General features: G+C 56.8%; 1 protein-coding gene across 2 annotated transcripts in view; it reads right to left on the bottom strand.

Moving 5' to 3' along the window:
- ZNF609 (zinc finger protein 609) overlaps positions 1–13,255 on the bottom strand; it is an 89,287-nt gene extending 76,032 nt beyond the window's left edge. For both annotated transcript variants that reach the window (XM_064517681.1, XM_064517680.1), the window contains exon 1: positions 12,903–13,255. The gene's annotated coding sequence lies outside the window, so the exon portion shown is untranslated. The remainder of the gene's footprint in view (positions 1–12,902) is intronic.
- Positions 13,256–15,527: the final 2,272 nt, after the last annotated feature.

Genomic DNA, 15,527 nt, shown 5'->3' with positions numbered 1-15,527 from the left:
CCCCGACCGGGCCCGAGCCACCATCGCAAGCGCACCCTCGGCTTCCAGGCGACCCCACGAACGCGTGCCGGAGGCCGAGGCGGCATGGGCAGCTGGGGGGGAGCACGGTCCCCACCACGGCCCCAAACGACCCCCCGCAGCCCCCCCCCCCCCAGCTACCCCAAAGAGCCCCTCTGGCTGCAGCCGCCAGGCCACAGCAGGGCCGGGGGGGGATGCTGTGCCGCGCGGCCCTTTCTCCCGCCATCCATCGCTGGCAGCCAGCCGACAGCTCTCCCCGTACGCTGCCTCCGCGCAAGAGCCTTTTTTTGTTTCCTTTTACGACTAGAGAAACTCGGAGGGGACGCGCCTTCCCCTCCCGAGCCGCGGCGCTCTGCGGCTCCCACCGCCCCGGCTGTAATCCCCCAGCTGGGCTTGTTTGGGTGGCGTTTGTGTTAAGTAACTCCCGTGCCTTTGCTGTAGCTCGCTTTTTAAGATGTTCCCTTTCTCCCCGCCCCCTCTCTCTAGAGATGGGGGGGGAAGAAAGAAGGGAAAAAAAAAAATGTTGAATGAGAGCCAGCTGGCACGCACAAGAGGAGACAGAGAAATCTGCACAAAGGAGCTTCCTCACTCACTTGCTGCTTTCAGCTCCAGAAACCACGCAGGGGAGGAGGCTTTGCTCTCCCCCGTCCATCAGTCAAGCCGGAGCAGACAAAGGCGATTTGCCATGACACCCTCCAGGACTGCCACCCCACGGGGCAGGCATCCCCGGGCGCGCTCGCGCCGCGGGAGCCCGCGAGGCTGCAAAACGAGCGCCAGCGCAGGGCTTCACGACGAGCCGTTAAACGGGGTCAGAACGGAGGCGCCAACTACCGCCGCCTCCTCGCTCGCGGGACGCGCCGCGGAAACTTCGGGGGCTCGCGGGCTCAGCGGCCTGACGCTGGCGCCCTGCCGGAGGCTGAACCCAATTTGAATAAAATGGAGCCACCCTTCTTTTTTCAATATGGAGGTGCGCCCCACGAAGACTACATCTTCCAGCATGCAATGCAGCCTCATCGTTTGGTTACCAGTAGCGAAACTTCTGCGGGGACTCAAAGTTTCCATGGGCTGGGCCTCCGCGCTAGCGGTGAACCTGACACGGGGCAACACGCGAGCCGTGACTCATTTGTTGGCATTCCTTAGAAAAGCCTGAAATTTCGGAGCGCAGGCGTTACGGAAGCAGGACGGACGAGGTCACTGGAAGAGGCCGGAGATGGAGAAAGATGGGAGAGAGAAGCAAAGACCTTTTTAGTGTACGGATGGGGCTGGGCAATTTTGCCAGGGGGCCCCAGCCCTGCCTGGAGCAAAGTTCAGGAGAGCTATCAAGTCGCAGCACCCACCTAGTACCAACTAGCATTTTTACACGCACAAGTGTCAACACAACATTCATCACCAGTCAAAAAACGCGGTTAGGATCAGAACTCACCCTCACGTCCACCTCCGTCTGCTCATAACCTTAAAACATGACCTTTACGGCAACATTCAATTAGGCCGCTACAACCAAAGATGTTCAGCAAAATAATAAATACAAGAGTAGGGCACAGAGCCTTAGATCTGAACCAGGCTGCGTTTGAAGAAAAAGCTTTGCCAGATTAACTGAAACTCAACGTTTCCGTCGACGCTTACTTAACTCCAGTGCCAAACAGAAATTTGGTCAAAGGCTGAAAAACCCAGTGCTTTTGAGTGAGATTCAGGAGAGCAAACCCACCCTCTGCAGACCCCCCCTATGCTTGCACATGCTTCCCTGAACGCCAAACAAGCCAAATACAACCAGCAGCGACGTCACCAATATGTGAGGCACACAAAAAGGGGGAAACAAAAACGGAGGAAAAAAATTTCAGGCCTTCCCTTATAATATGAAATAGCAAAAACTGGAACAAGTTTTTCTTTAATCCTCCCATCACTCTTTGAAGCGTCATCAGCAGAGCCACAATTTTTTTGTTTGTGTACCTGGAGAGCTTAAAATCCTTCAGATTTACGGTTATTTGATTTTGATGTCTCTCAACCCTTGCATTTTTTACGCTACCTTCCTGTACACCGAATAAAATGCAACTCTGCTTTCCTCTGACAATACACAGAGAAGTCCAGAGCTTCATATTTCATGAAAACTAACAGCAAGTGGAACTTCACTCAAGCGCATGGGACCAACGCAGAAGGCACACCAAGACCTACAGACCCACACAAAGTCTGCAGCCCTCAGGCACCAAGCGCACTTTCATTTCGTTCCTCCGAAGAACAGCAGACAAACCTCAGCTTCTCAGTGCTCCCACAGAGAGCTGAAGGACCTCCAGCCAGGCAGGATCCACGTTTGCAGGAAGGTCACAATGGTGGGATGAAGCAGCAGCATGGACAAGAGGTAAATCGGGCACAAACAGCACACACGAAAGCAGGGCCGGCATGTCTCGTGGCTCTCTCAGCACGGCTGCAGGCAAGGCACTTCCCTTTCCCGAGCATCTGCCTTCCGGTGCGGAGGAAACGAGCCATCGCTCCTCTTCCTGAGGAGGGCTGGGAGTCCCCCAGCGACACCACGGCGAGTCTCGAGCAGGTGGCAGCAAGGCTGAGACGACCGCTCCCCCAGACGGCGGCTGGCCGTAGGCTGCCCGTCCGGAAGCCATGGGCTAGACTTCCTCCCGCAGGTGCGATTTTGCTGACTTCAAAATCTCTGACAGCTGAAAGCAGCCAAGAGCTTTACCAGCAAACCCAGCACTCGGATCCACTTCCATAAACATCAGCTGGTGCCCAGCGCTCTTAACATTTGGCTTTACTGGGAAAGAGGAATAGAAAAACCCATATGCCGTGGGAGAAAAAGTGTTCGGTATGTAAAATGACTAAGCCAACTTCCTTCCTACATTCTCAGTTTTCAGATCTAACCTAAATTGGGAAGTCTGAGCAGGGTTTTACCCCTCACCCTTGCGCCTGCACACTGGAAGACATCATCATGTCACTGCAGGGCCTAGACTCGCACGTGACGGTTTAACAACAACTAGAATTACAGCACCGTCTGCACCCAAGACCTGTATCCTCTTGCTTGTCCTGCGGTCCCCGTGAGCTACCTGCAGCCTTGCGGGTGTCACAGCATTACCAACACGCTGCACCAAGCACACGCCTTCCAGCGCCGCAGCCGGAGAGGGATCACCGCAGAGGGCCAGCTCTCAAACGCTGACACACGGACAACCGGCAGCCACATGCGCACAGTGGCAAAAGCAAAGCAGAGACCCTGTGAGCAAAAACTGGCCAGAATTAACGTGGAAACGCTTCAGCTGAGTCTAAACAAGCCAGCGCGCTATCCCTCATCCGAGTCGCTACCAGCAGCACTGACAGATACCCACACATCTCCATAAAGCCTGTTCTTGGCGAGCCCAGCCAGCCACAGCACGGCTGGCTGTTGCCAAAATCACACTAAACACTCGAAACGGGATATTAGAGCAAATTCATCTGACTAGCACTGCACTACGCGTTGTGACACTTCCCACAGGGACATACGGGACAAATCTGGGGTTTGATTCTCCCTCATACTGCGAGCTGGACTCCATTAGGAAACTGGAACTAATGCAGCTATGCAGATTTAAAAACCAGTCTAGTTTCACCCTTGCCAACCCCAGAGCAGAGATGAACTGATTTATTAGAGGCTTAAACTGGCTTAATGATATCTAAACCAGTGGCCCGTCCCAATGCACAGCCTGTAAAAAGGACCAGGCCAGAGAACATTTGAAAATAATCCAAAAGGCTTACAAGTTGCAGATAAAGCTCCACGCGGCATGGAAGAACGCCAGCAACCCGAAAAAGTCGGGAACAAAAGGAAGCAGCAAGAGAAACGTAATCAGGAGGGATCCCCAAAATATCAGTCCGAAGTGCTGGCGAAGACCGCAGATGCTGAAGGGGCGTATGTAACTGCTGGAGTGCTTGCTGGAAAAAAGGAGCTCCCATTTTTCCTCTGTTCATCCAACAGCAACCGGCAGGGTTGCAAAAACGCACCTGCACTTCTGGCAGCAGCCCAGAGCTGCCAGGCGTTGGTGGGAGCAGGCCAGGCACGTCTCAACCAGCTATTTGCACCCTTCCATCGCGGGACGCGGAGGGCAACGAAGGCTCCTCGCGAAGACGCCGGGCCTCGCTCCCGGCCCGGTGCTACGCACCTTTCGTCCGTGTGGGAGCCGGCGACCGCGGAGCCACGGGGCAGGTCAGCTCCGATCGAGGAGCGGGCGGCTGGCAGAGGGACTAACTTTCAGCGGTGGCCCGGTGACGCCAGATAAGGTGTGACGCCAAATTATGAGCCAGAGGCCACGCTTTCATAACAACAAAGCACGCGGCAGCTCCAGCAGCTCAAGGTAATCACGACCTCCCCCAACCCCACCATGCACCCAGAAGAGCCAGCGAAGAGGATTTGAGCTGGGGCTGTGACAGCTACAGCCGTCAGCATGTTTCCAAACAGGATCCCACCCGGAGCAGGTGCAGCAGGAAAGGAAAACCACCGACTCCGCTAGCAGATGCCAGCGGGCAGAGCGCTCGGGTGCACGCCGGGAGAGCGCTTGGGCAGAGAGGAGTCTGCAGAGAAGTTAACTCGCGCTTTCTGTCCCCGCTGTCTCGAGGAAGATAACTGGAGCGATGAAAACGAGCGCTCTGACCACCAAAGCAACAGCTTCCAGCCGCGCTTCTGCCTTGATCTCGACATGAAAGAGCCACACAGCACACGCCGGGGTGAGGGCCAGGGAAGCGCAGCACAAAGCGCTCCACACCGCCTCGGCCGTGACCCATTCGGAGAGGACAAACTGCTGCACGCTCGCTCCTAGGCTGCTCCCAGAAGCTGCAGAGAACAGACAGGCCAGTTTCTAGGGTTTTTTTTTTCCTCCTCTTCAACAGGAGAAGAGCAAACAGGCAGCCTTGGCTGTTTCCCAGGCTTTAGAAGAGGAAGAACATCACTGCTCCAAAAATGAAGGACCTGCCACTTCACCTACTAATGCCTTTAATTCCCCCTCATTCAATAACCAATTAGGGCACCTTGGCTAGCACTAGCTGCGGCTTCATTTGCAGCAGAGGAATACAGACTACCTACAGCTGTAATCTCTCTTGCTGTCAAGCCATCAGCCTGGAAACACTTCAGGAGAAACCAAACAGACTGCAAAGCGAAGGAGAAGGGAAGGCATATGCACAGACAGGGACAAATCCAGGCACAGGGAAAACCAGGCCAAGAAACTCCTTCAGCATTTTTTTTTTAAGGGAGGGATAATAAATAGGTGTGTTTCACAGATTAATAAAGCACATTTGCAAAGCTATGATATACATCAGAAACTTGCTAATTCACACTAATGACCCATTGCAAATTACAGAACTCTGCAAATTAGCGAGCACATAAAGGAATACAATAAAAAAGCAAGAATAATGCAAAGTATACTTGGCTTATTTTCTTAGTTGAAGTTCAGTTTTAATTACTTGTGGCACTGTGCCAAACAGTGCAGAAGATACCTATTCGAAGCTGAGGGGAAAAAAAAAACACAGAAGTCTCCAGGACAAGAAACTTCACCATAGCATCTGCTAGTAAATCTTTAGGGGAGGACTACTAATTCTCCTGGAGATTAGCAGGGACAGCTTTACCTCTTCAATTGAAATCACAGTGGTTAACATTAGTTAAGTGATTAAACACCTCATTTTCACTCATTTAAAAGTTGCAAAACAGACTTCTGCTGAACTGCCCCTTCTCCTGTCAGAAAAGGGCTAAGGACTCGGCACTAACTAGGAAGCAAACCTTTGGTTCAGAAATGATCTGCTTGATCAAAAGCAAAAATGGGCTAATCAAACCTATTAAAACCATTCTAAAACGGCCTTGTTTTGTTATCAATACTTCACTGGATCCGTGCGAAGAGACGAGACGACACACACGATGCAGCACTACAGAGATATCATCCTTTCGGCTGTCAGAACAGAGGCCAAGCAGGCCCAGGAACAGCTTGAAGGGAAAATCTGTGATGCTGCAAAACCTTTTTGTGTCCACAATGAGCTCAGGGAAGGAGTGGCATAAAAGGACAACATTATTTTTCCTGTCCTTTTTGTTTCTTTTCTTGTTCCATAAACAAGGAAGTGAAATGCAAAGGCTGAGCATTTAATGTTTAAATACAAAACATCACAATTCTCCTTAAAGAACCTTCATTCATCCACAAATATATACTCACATCCTTGTATATAGTTACACGCACATATACCTATAACATACAGGCCCATAACATACATGCGTGGGTGTCTATATCTCTATAGAGAGGTATCTCACACCAGGTATCTGAGTTGATGGTAAGTCTGTAATGTCTTTTGCACATGAAAGACTCAGCTGAGCTTGAGCACCAGTGTCTTGGTTTCACCTAGAAAACAGATTTTTCACCAAAACCCAGAAGTGGAATAGGCATTTCCTTTAAAGAAATCTGTACATTCAAAAAAAATAAATGAAAACAAGCCACTAAAGTCACAGAGCAAGCTTCACGCAGGCAGGCAACCATCCCCTATTTTCTGTAGGTCTGTCCAAGCAAAAACTTATCCTTTCATCTGAAACCACTTTACACCGCAGGACACAGAACCCATTTAGTAGGAAAGTGCATTTTTGATGCAATTGCCAGCTGCCACTGCAAGAAGTCACGTCCCTGTCACGTCCTTCTCCTTTCCTTGTCTCAGGGCTACAGCCGCGGGTTGAGTCAGCGCGGCCAAGTGACCCAGCTGAACACCACCCCACAAAAGAAAATGAACGGCTCCCCATCCGATCAGCCCCTGAACTAGCTCACCCTGCCAAATGCAAATCAACGAGCGAGGCAACGAGGCGCCCGTATCGGCAATAAAGGCCAGAGCTGGGAAGAACCAGGGATGCTCCTGGGCTTTTCCGAGGAGGAAAGGCAAAAGGAAAGTTGTGAATTACTCCACAAGCGTCCGATTCTTTCCGTTTGGGTCTCCTGGCTCCTCAAGTCCTGAATCCACATCAGCACTCTCTCAGAGCGTCAGAAAAGCCTCGCTGGATCAGAGAAGGATTATCCAGCCCAGGACTGGCCTCAACACCCAGCAACAACAGCTGCTTCAACATGAGAAATTGGGCCCATACAGAGGGACCTTTTGCCCAACGTTCCCTTCCGCCATCCGGCGATCAGCAGTTCAGGACTTGGCTCTCAGCACATTTTCACACAAAGCTGTTTGCTGCCGCAAGCAAACAGTACCCTGAAACCAGGTTGCATCATTTTCTCATCCAAACAAACCTGCTCGGGGACGTGGAACAACTGCTTCTCCAGACCGGCACGCTGGCTGCTGGGCAGAAAGGCCCGGGGTGCTTCTGTGGTGGCAAAAGCACCGGTCCAGTAGGCTACATGTGGCCAGAAATGAGCTCCCATGGCACCCATGCCCTCAGAGCTGTCTCACCTACCTACCCCCTTCTGTCACATGAGCAAAGCACCTCACAGATCACCCTTCACAGCCTGGGCTCCTCAACATATCCCTCCCATATCCCCAAAACCCTGCTAGAGTTGCATATCCCCACACAACAGCATCATCCTCCTCTCTGGCCAGCATCACCACAGAAGAGCCAAACTATATGACTTTCCTAGATTAGTGGCCAAGCTCCACCGAGAAGGCACCAGCTCTCCCCACATCCGGAGAGCCCACGACATGCCCACGCGACGTCAGAAGAAACAGGACGTCACCGGAGAATTCCAGACTAACGCAGCCCCTGCCATCTCTGGGTGCTTTCAAGGGGTCGCTGCCTGCAAACTTATCAGAAAATCTTTCCACAAAGAGCTGTCAGCTTTATTCTCCTCCATAGTTATCACCCTGGAGAACACCACTGGAGGAAGGCAGCAGGTGGGGACACGGGACAAGCATGGGAACAGACCCGCATGACTCTAGCGACCCAAAGGTTAGGGAAACATTTGTCCATATTCTGCAACAAACCTGCAAAGATAACGCAGAGCTCACCTTGAACCCTCGGTGGGAAACTGCCTCATCTCCTGCACTCTATCCAAAGCTTGTGCTTGCCTATCAATTTGCTGTGTACAAGTAACCCAGTACGGTTAAACTGTCACCAGCCTCTGGCAAGGTCACCTGCGGCCTCACCTCCTTTTGTTACAGAGCAGGCATGTGATCTGCTCCGTGCGAAACGTCTGCCCAGACCTCCCCCAAGCAGGTCCCTGCTGAAAGCCAGGTAACCAAGCCAGAAGGAGCAGTGTCAACACTCAAAGGGCATAGCTGCGCACACGGTGTGTCACACAGCCCTGAAACAACATACCTGGAACCATAAATACCATCTTATTTACATAATACTCGGGATAAAGGGGACTAAGAGGCTTACTGCATTACATCTGTGACTACTATTGCATCAGTGCCCAGAGGCCCTAATCTGAATTAGGGGCCTGCTGTGCTGGGTGCAGTGTGGACACGAAGAGGCGCTTCCTTGCCCTGAACACTTCACCCAAGTCCTGGTTCAAGCCCATCCAAGCCCAAGGTCAAGAGCAACATGATACAGCCCAGCTCTTCCTGTTTCCTTGATGAGCAAGCAAAGAAAGATCCCTTTTTAGGCAGCGTACACCCAGGAAATGCCAGATAAATCACAGCGTCAGACACGACACACAACTCTGATCTTCGACTGCCTTTATTACATGGCTGAGCTCTGGGAACGCAATCCCAATCTCAGCTCTCCAACCTTTGTCACAGTCCACGATTACACAGATACAACTCATCAACATTGATTTGTTTTTGTAGGGATGCCCACACGGAAGCGCTAGAAATAGAGAAAACCAAAAGCTGCCTCCTAAAGCAACTATAATTTATGCAAAATGCAAAGAATTAAAAAAACACTGTAAATATAATCTAGGGGCAAATTTAAATTCAATTTGGCCCTGTTCTCAAAAAGAATAAACAAGACTGACTGAACTCTGGCCCTCCCTTCTTATTCATACACAATAAAGATACACAAGCTGTTAGGTAGCTCCAACACAGCATGAGAATCCCTCGACTGCCTTTATACTTCGTGTGACATTTCTCCATGAAAAGATGCATTTTTAGATAGACTAATGATTTAAAAGAAAGAGCTTTAGAGACGGCAGAGTTCTGACCCAGAAGCATATGCTGTGCACACAGGCATCCTACGAGGCAGGCTGCAGTTAGGATGCAGAGAAGGAGAAATTATTTGCAGTTACCGCCCAGACCAAGGCACGGGGCTACATATGGATGAATACTCCTTATTCACGACAGCTTCTCCCTCTAAGAGACACTCTGCAAAAAAGAATATTCACTCGAGTCAATACGCACAAAGGCCACAGCAACAGGGTAACACTTGTATTTCGAGACACCTACGTGTACACGTACACACGCACCCCCACTAAATAACACACGGCCCAGTGGCAACTCGCACAACACACAAACCCTTCAGTGGAAACAAAGTCCGAGAGCCCAGCTTGAAAAAAAGTCCCAGTGCCCTGGCCATACTCAATTACAGATCATTACAACTTGCTTGATAATTAATTTCCTCTGGTGGCTCTAACTGGCTCAGAGCCCTTGTCCTGAACAGCGAGGCCAGTTTAGATAAAACATTACATACTTGTCCTTTCGCGCCACAGAGATGGCCAAACTCCCAGTTTGGTGCACGTCTCTTCTTCAGCAAGCTCTGCCCCACAGATACACAGGGAGCCGAGAGACTGCTGGTGGATTAAAGAGGTTATAAAAGGATAAGGATTTTTGTTTCGAGATCAAAATGGCTCCAAAATTATAAATTATTCCGTTCAAAAAGCTAATCAATAAAATAAGCTGACTGGATTCTTTGAGGGCTGCGTGTGGCTACGTACTGCCAACAAAGAGCTAGAAATGTGCAGCATAATCCTATGCCAGAGTCATCACACAAAGCAGGGAAATAGGCTTTCCTGAGGATGTCCAGACAAGGGAGGCTGCGAGCACAAGCATCGCTTCTACCCTTATCGCAGGGCACGATGAACGAAGGCAGGCCGGGCTAGAGCATGGAAGTCAGCCCCGACACCGGCATCCTTATTCTTCTGGAGGTGGAAAAAGGGCCCGTTGAGCTCTTCATTGTGCGTCACCAAAAAAAAAAAAAAAAAAAAAAAAAAAGTCTGTATAACACCTCACCCAATGGAAAGGGCCTACCCAGAACAGGGGGAAGGAAAAAAAAAAAAGAGAAAAAAAAAAGGCCTGCTGGGAGATGGAAGAGAGCCAAGTCTCACAGACAAGACTTGAACCTGTGACCTTCCCTGTGTACACAATGGGCGGGAGGGAGAGCCGCTTTATCTACGGAGCAGCAGTTCTCACCCCTCCATTTCACTCAGATAAAACCAGAGCATTTATTGGACGTGTTACCAGTATAGCCACTTTGTTACTTACTTCAGCCCAAACTAGTGCCATCCGGAGACGCTCGCCTTTCCTGTCGCAACCGAGGACTGAAAAGCTGCTGCGCTCGGGAGCGGGGAGCTGCCGAGATAAGCCCCGCACCAGTTATACTCCAATCTCAACACTTCCCCGGCCGGGAGCCAGCCTACCCGGGGTCCTGCCCCGCTCCTGCGCGCGAGGGGACGCGACCGCAGCCGAAGGCAGCTCCGCGGCACTCCCCCGGCATCGCCGTGCCCCTCTGGCGCGGGCGAGCTGTGCGGTGGCCCAGCGCGCCCTCGAAAGCGGGCTCCAAAACGGCAGCGTCGCGGCTCCAAGGACAGTTATTGGTGCTTCATCAACAGTCTCACCGTCGCAACAGAGGCCCAACAGGCCCCCTCCAAAGTGCCCTTAATTAAGGGCAGCTAAGGAGAGCTCAAGTGCTTGCCTAGGACTCTGACCTCCACACACCAGTGCCTCCAGCATCCACGAGAAGCTGCATGCAGAGACAGGATTTCCCCCCCACTCCCCCAGAGACAACTTGTGTTTGGGTAGATGTTCTTCGGAGAGTTTAATCCTCCGTGATTTGTGCTGAGAAAATCCCCCAAAGGGGCTGTGTACTCCCACCACCACCACCCCCCCGCACGCCCAGTGCTGGGAACCCGAAACTGCTCTGAGCTGTCGCCTGTGTCACATGTACACACAGGTCAGATGTTCTTCCTCCTCAGCAAGCCCAAGGGGGGAGAAGGAAATCAGTCTCTTCAGAAAGCTGTGCTCAAACCTGCACTGCAAACAGAGGGAAGGCATGGAGTGGTAGCACTGCCACCCACCAGGCACCTCTCCAGCCCCTCAAGTCCTTTACAGCCTCCCTGCGCAAGGCAAACAGACACGGGGTCAACGGAGAGAGAAACGCACCCACAGGGATCTGAGGGCCAGAGCTGGAGATCAAGGACTCGCTCGCCAGGTGTGGGTGCTCCTGACCAAAGCACTCTCCCAGGCTCGGGGAACCACGTCCCCACGCCACGGCAACGTGCCACCACCCCAGGACGGGGCATAAGGGCACTAGCTCAGGCATTTGGCCCTATACGTTCCCCCACACATGCGTGTGGCACCCCACCACCGCAGCTCAGCCCTGGGCTGCCCTGACCCTGACCCTCAACGTCTCCTTGCCCGGCCACTGCCAGCACAGTGGGCAGCCCCACGGTGTGCTCACGTGGGGGGCTGTGCTCTGAGCCCTCAAACGTGGGGGATCCCTACCCCCCAGAGCCACAGGGGAACCACACCAGGAGGGCCATGACACCCCACACACACCCGCAGAGATGGGACCGCGACCCCCCACGCACCAGGCGACAACCTCCATCCCACAGAGACACGGCAGGAGCCACGCACGCGGTGGCCGCACCAGGTCTCCCTTCTAGGCGGGCTCCAGGGCAGAACACGGGGGATCCCCCAGGCCCAACTGCCGCCGAGGCTCCACAGCCGTGGAGGAAGCGAGAGGACCTCCCCGAGCACCCCGCGGTCACGGAGGAGGGCCCCCAAACCCCACGGCTGTCCCACGGGGGACCTCAGCCCCCCACAGTCGCACGTGAGTGTCCCACAAGGGAGCCCCACCTCCCAACGGTCACATGGGGGTGTCCCACGAGGGAGCCCCAACTCCCAACGGTCACACGGGGGCAGTCCTCAATCCCCAAGGGTGTCCCCTGGGGATCCAACTCCCAACGGCCACACAGGGGTGTCCCTAAATCCCCAGGGTGACCCATGGGGGACCCCAACTCCCAACAGTCACACAAGGGGTGTCCCATGAGCAAACCCCAACTCCCAAGTCACACAGGGGGTGTCTCAGTCCCCGGGGGTGTCCTCTGGGGGACCCCAACTCCCAACAGTCACGCAGAGGGTGTCCCCAAATCCTAAGGGGGACCCACGGGGGACCCCAACTCCCAAGAGCCACACAGGGGGTGCCCCCAATCTCCAGGGGTGTCCTCTGGGGGACCCCAGCTCCCAACAGTCACACGAGGGGTGTTCCCAAGTCCCAAGGGGGACCCACAGGGGACCCCCAACTCCCAACGGTCACACAGGGGGTGTCCCCAATCCCCAGGGGTGTCCTCTGGGGCACCCCAACTCCTAACAGTCACACGGGGGTATCCCTAAATCCCAAGGGAGACCCCCCGGGGGCCCCCAACTCCCAACAGTCACGCGGGGGGTGTCCCTAAATCCCAAGGGAAACCCCCAACTCCCAACAGTCACGCGGGGGGTGTCCCTAAATCCCGCAGGGGGACCCCCACCTCCCAACAGTCACGCGGCGGTGCCCCCAAAACGCCAGAGCTGCCCCACGGGGACCCCCAGCTCCCAGCAGCCGCACGGAGGGCGCCCCTAAGCCCAAGGGGGCTCCCCGGGGGGATCGCAGCCCCCAGCGGCCACGCCGGGGGGGCCCCCACGCGGCCCCCCCCCCAGCAGCCCCGCGGGGGTGCCCGGCGCGGGAGGGCGTCCCCGTCCCCGCGGGAGGGCGGGCGAGGCGCCGGGCGGCTCCGCCGGGGGCGCCGGCGCGGGGTCAGACTCACCCGGCTCCGCTCCCGTCCCGGGCTGCCCTAAGTCTCCTCCATGGAGCCGCGCGGCTCGCGGCGCCGCCTCCGCCGCCAGCTAGGGGCCGGGCGCCGGGGCCGCCATGCCGCCGCGCCGCGCCGCGCCGCTGGGCCGCGCTCCGCGCAGGCCGCGCCGGGGTCCGCCTCGCGGGGGACGCGGCCGCCGCGCGCCGGGCTCCGCTCGCCTCCGCGGGGACGCGGCGCCGCGGCGCACCCGGAGCGCGGAGCCGGAGCGGGAGCCGCCGCTGGGCGCGCCGGAAAACGCGGAGCGCGGAGCGCGCCCAAAACCCGGAGCGCGCCGCCCTCCGCCAGCAGGGCGGAAAACCCGGCGCGGCGCGGGGCGGCGGCGGCGGGCCGGGAGCCGGGGCCGGCGCGGCGCGCATGGCGGGGGCTCGGCGCCCGGCCCGGCCCGGCCCCGCGCGGGGGCTGCCGGGCGCCGGTCGGGGCGCGCCGCCGGGCCGGGGGCGCCGGGCGCGGCGCCACGTGCTGCCCGCGGGGCCCCGGCGCCCCGCCCCGGCCCGCCCCGCCATGAATATGCACGTGGAGGGGTCCCCGCCGGGGAGGAAGCGGCCTGCGGGGAGGGGAGGGGCCGGCAGACAAAGGCGCGGCGCGGCGCGACGGGGGGGGCCGGGCCGGGGCGGGCAGGGCCGGGCCCGGCGGCGGCCCCGGGGCGGGCGGGGGCGCGGCGCGGCCGCACAAAGCGGGCGCGCGCCAAAGGCCGGGGCGCGGCGGCGGGAAAACGCGGAGAGCGGCGCCGGAGCCGGAGCCGGCGGGGGCGGGTCGGGGGCCGCAACGGCGCCGCGCCGCCGGGACCTGCCGGGGGTGGGGGGCAAAGCCCGGAAAGTGGATCGCGTCCCCTGGGGAGCCGGCGCCGCCGCGGGCGGCACCTCAGAGCGGGGGCCGGGGCGGGACGGAGGCGGGGCGGGACGGAGGCGCTCGGCTGCTCCGTTCAGGCTCCCCCGCGCCGTCGAGGACAGCTCGGCCCGTCCTGGCCGCGATATCCTGTCCCTGTCCCCGGGGCTCAGGCCGGGCCACCGAGCGGGCCGAAAAGCCAACGCGACGGACAACGAGTCTGGCGGGGTCGCGGGTCTGGGCCGGCCGCCCGAGCTCCCGCCGGCGGGTGGGACGCAAGGGAAGGGCCGGGCCCGCACCGCCCGGGACGCCGGGTGACGAAACAGGCAGCCTTTTTCTGCTGGATGAGCAGCGACCAGAGGCCGAGGGAAGGGGCTCCGTGCGTGGACGGCACCTGGGGTTGTGCGGACGCCGTCCCCTCGCCGGGAGCCTCAGCGGCGGCTCTGAGCCACCACCACAGAGCACGAACGAGCCACCACCTCTCCCACCCACCCGGGCGGCCATGCTCAGGCTCCGAGACGGGATGTCCCACCCCGGAGAGGTGCTGCCGCCCCTGGTCTCCACGGGATGGCAAACCCACCCCTCATCTCACCACCCGTTAGGACGTGTCTGTCCCGCAAGGCCCGGTCGCTCCCCCGGACGCATATTCGAGGCTCTGAGAGGGTCTCGGGGGAGGCGCAGCCCGACATGCCGCGTCGCTTGCCCAAACGGATACACCAACAGAGTCGTACAGCCGTAAATAGACTCCGCTCGGCGAGCGCAGCAGCGTTTCCCCGGTGTGAGTCATTGCAGAAATCGCCCAAGCAGCGGGGCAGGAGGCACAGAAACCTTCAGACAGGGTGAGCCGCGCGGCACCTAATTTATGTGAGTCCGATGTTCTCGAAACACAATAAATCTCGCCTGGATATAAAGTCGCCCTAAAGATAACGTGCTGCTGTGGGTTAGCTCTGCTGTCGGGATTAAGAAGTTTTATTTATTGTATAATTGGGCAGAACAATCTCGTCGGAGATCAGCCCTGTAAATCCTCACCCCAGAGCACGGTTGGGTCCCCGCGCTCAGAAAGCAGCACCCGAACCCATGAGGAACTGAAAGCTGGGACCTGGGAGCCTCCGCGGCCACAGAGGGGCCAGGTCGTGCATGCAAACGGGCCCAGAGCGTGGCACGGCCGAGGACTTCTTCCTCTTTGCGCCACAATCACAGGACTGCAACCGCCAGGCAGACACAGGGACATACCCAGCCCAGGACCTGCCCCTCAGGTGGTTTCAGTCCAGGCATATCTTCTAAGGGCTTCGTTAGCACGTGCGTTAGCTTGGATAGCAGAAGTTGTAGCCAGCAGTGTTATCCTAGCCCTGGGCCAGCGCAAGGAGACACCACCGACGAGAGCAGAGGGTGAGGAAGCGTCTGGGCAGAGGAGCACATGGCCCAGTAGTCCCCGGCTGCAACCAGCCGCATACGGACGGGAGGGCAGAGCTAAGGACGACGCGCAGGCACGACTGCGGTGTGCTTTGGATGCTCATTCACGCGATGTCTGCTTGCTTTTTCCCTTTCTACAGGGAGAGTTTTCCATCATTGTCATGTTCTCAGCTTGGAAACCACGAAACACTGATGCTTAATATTCAAGCGGTCAAAGGAGAGGTGCGAGGGACTGGCCTCCACAGCCTGACCTGTGAGACGTTCAGAGACACCGTGAAACAGATACCCGGGAAGCCACGTACCCTGCCCGTGCTCCTGGCCTGAGCGGAGGAAGAACGG

The sequence above is a fragment of the Dromaius novaehollandiae genome, chromosome 10, assembly GCF_036370855.1.
Source record: "Dromaius novaehollandiae isolate bDroNov1 chromosome 10, bDroNov1.hap1, whole genome shotgun sequence".
Classification (NCBI taxonomy): domain Eukaryota; kingdom Metazoa; phylum Chordata; class Aves; order Casuariiformes; family Dromaiidae; genus Dromaius; species Dromaius novaehollandiae.
The sequence above is the reverse complement of the archived record's forward strand: the minus strand, read 5'-3'. Positions and strand labels throughout refer to the sequence as shown.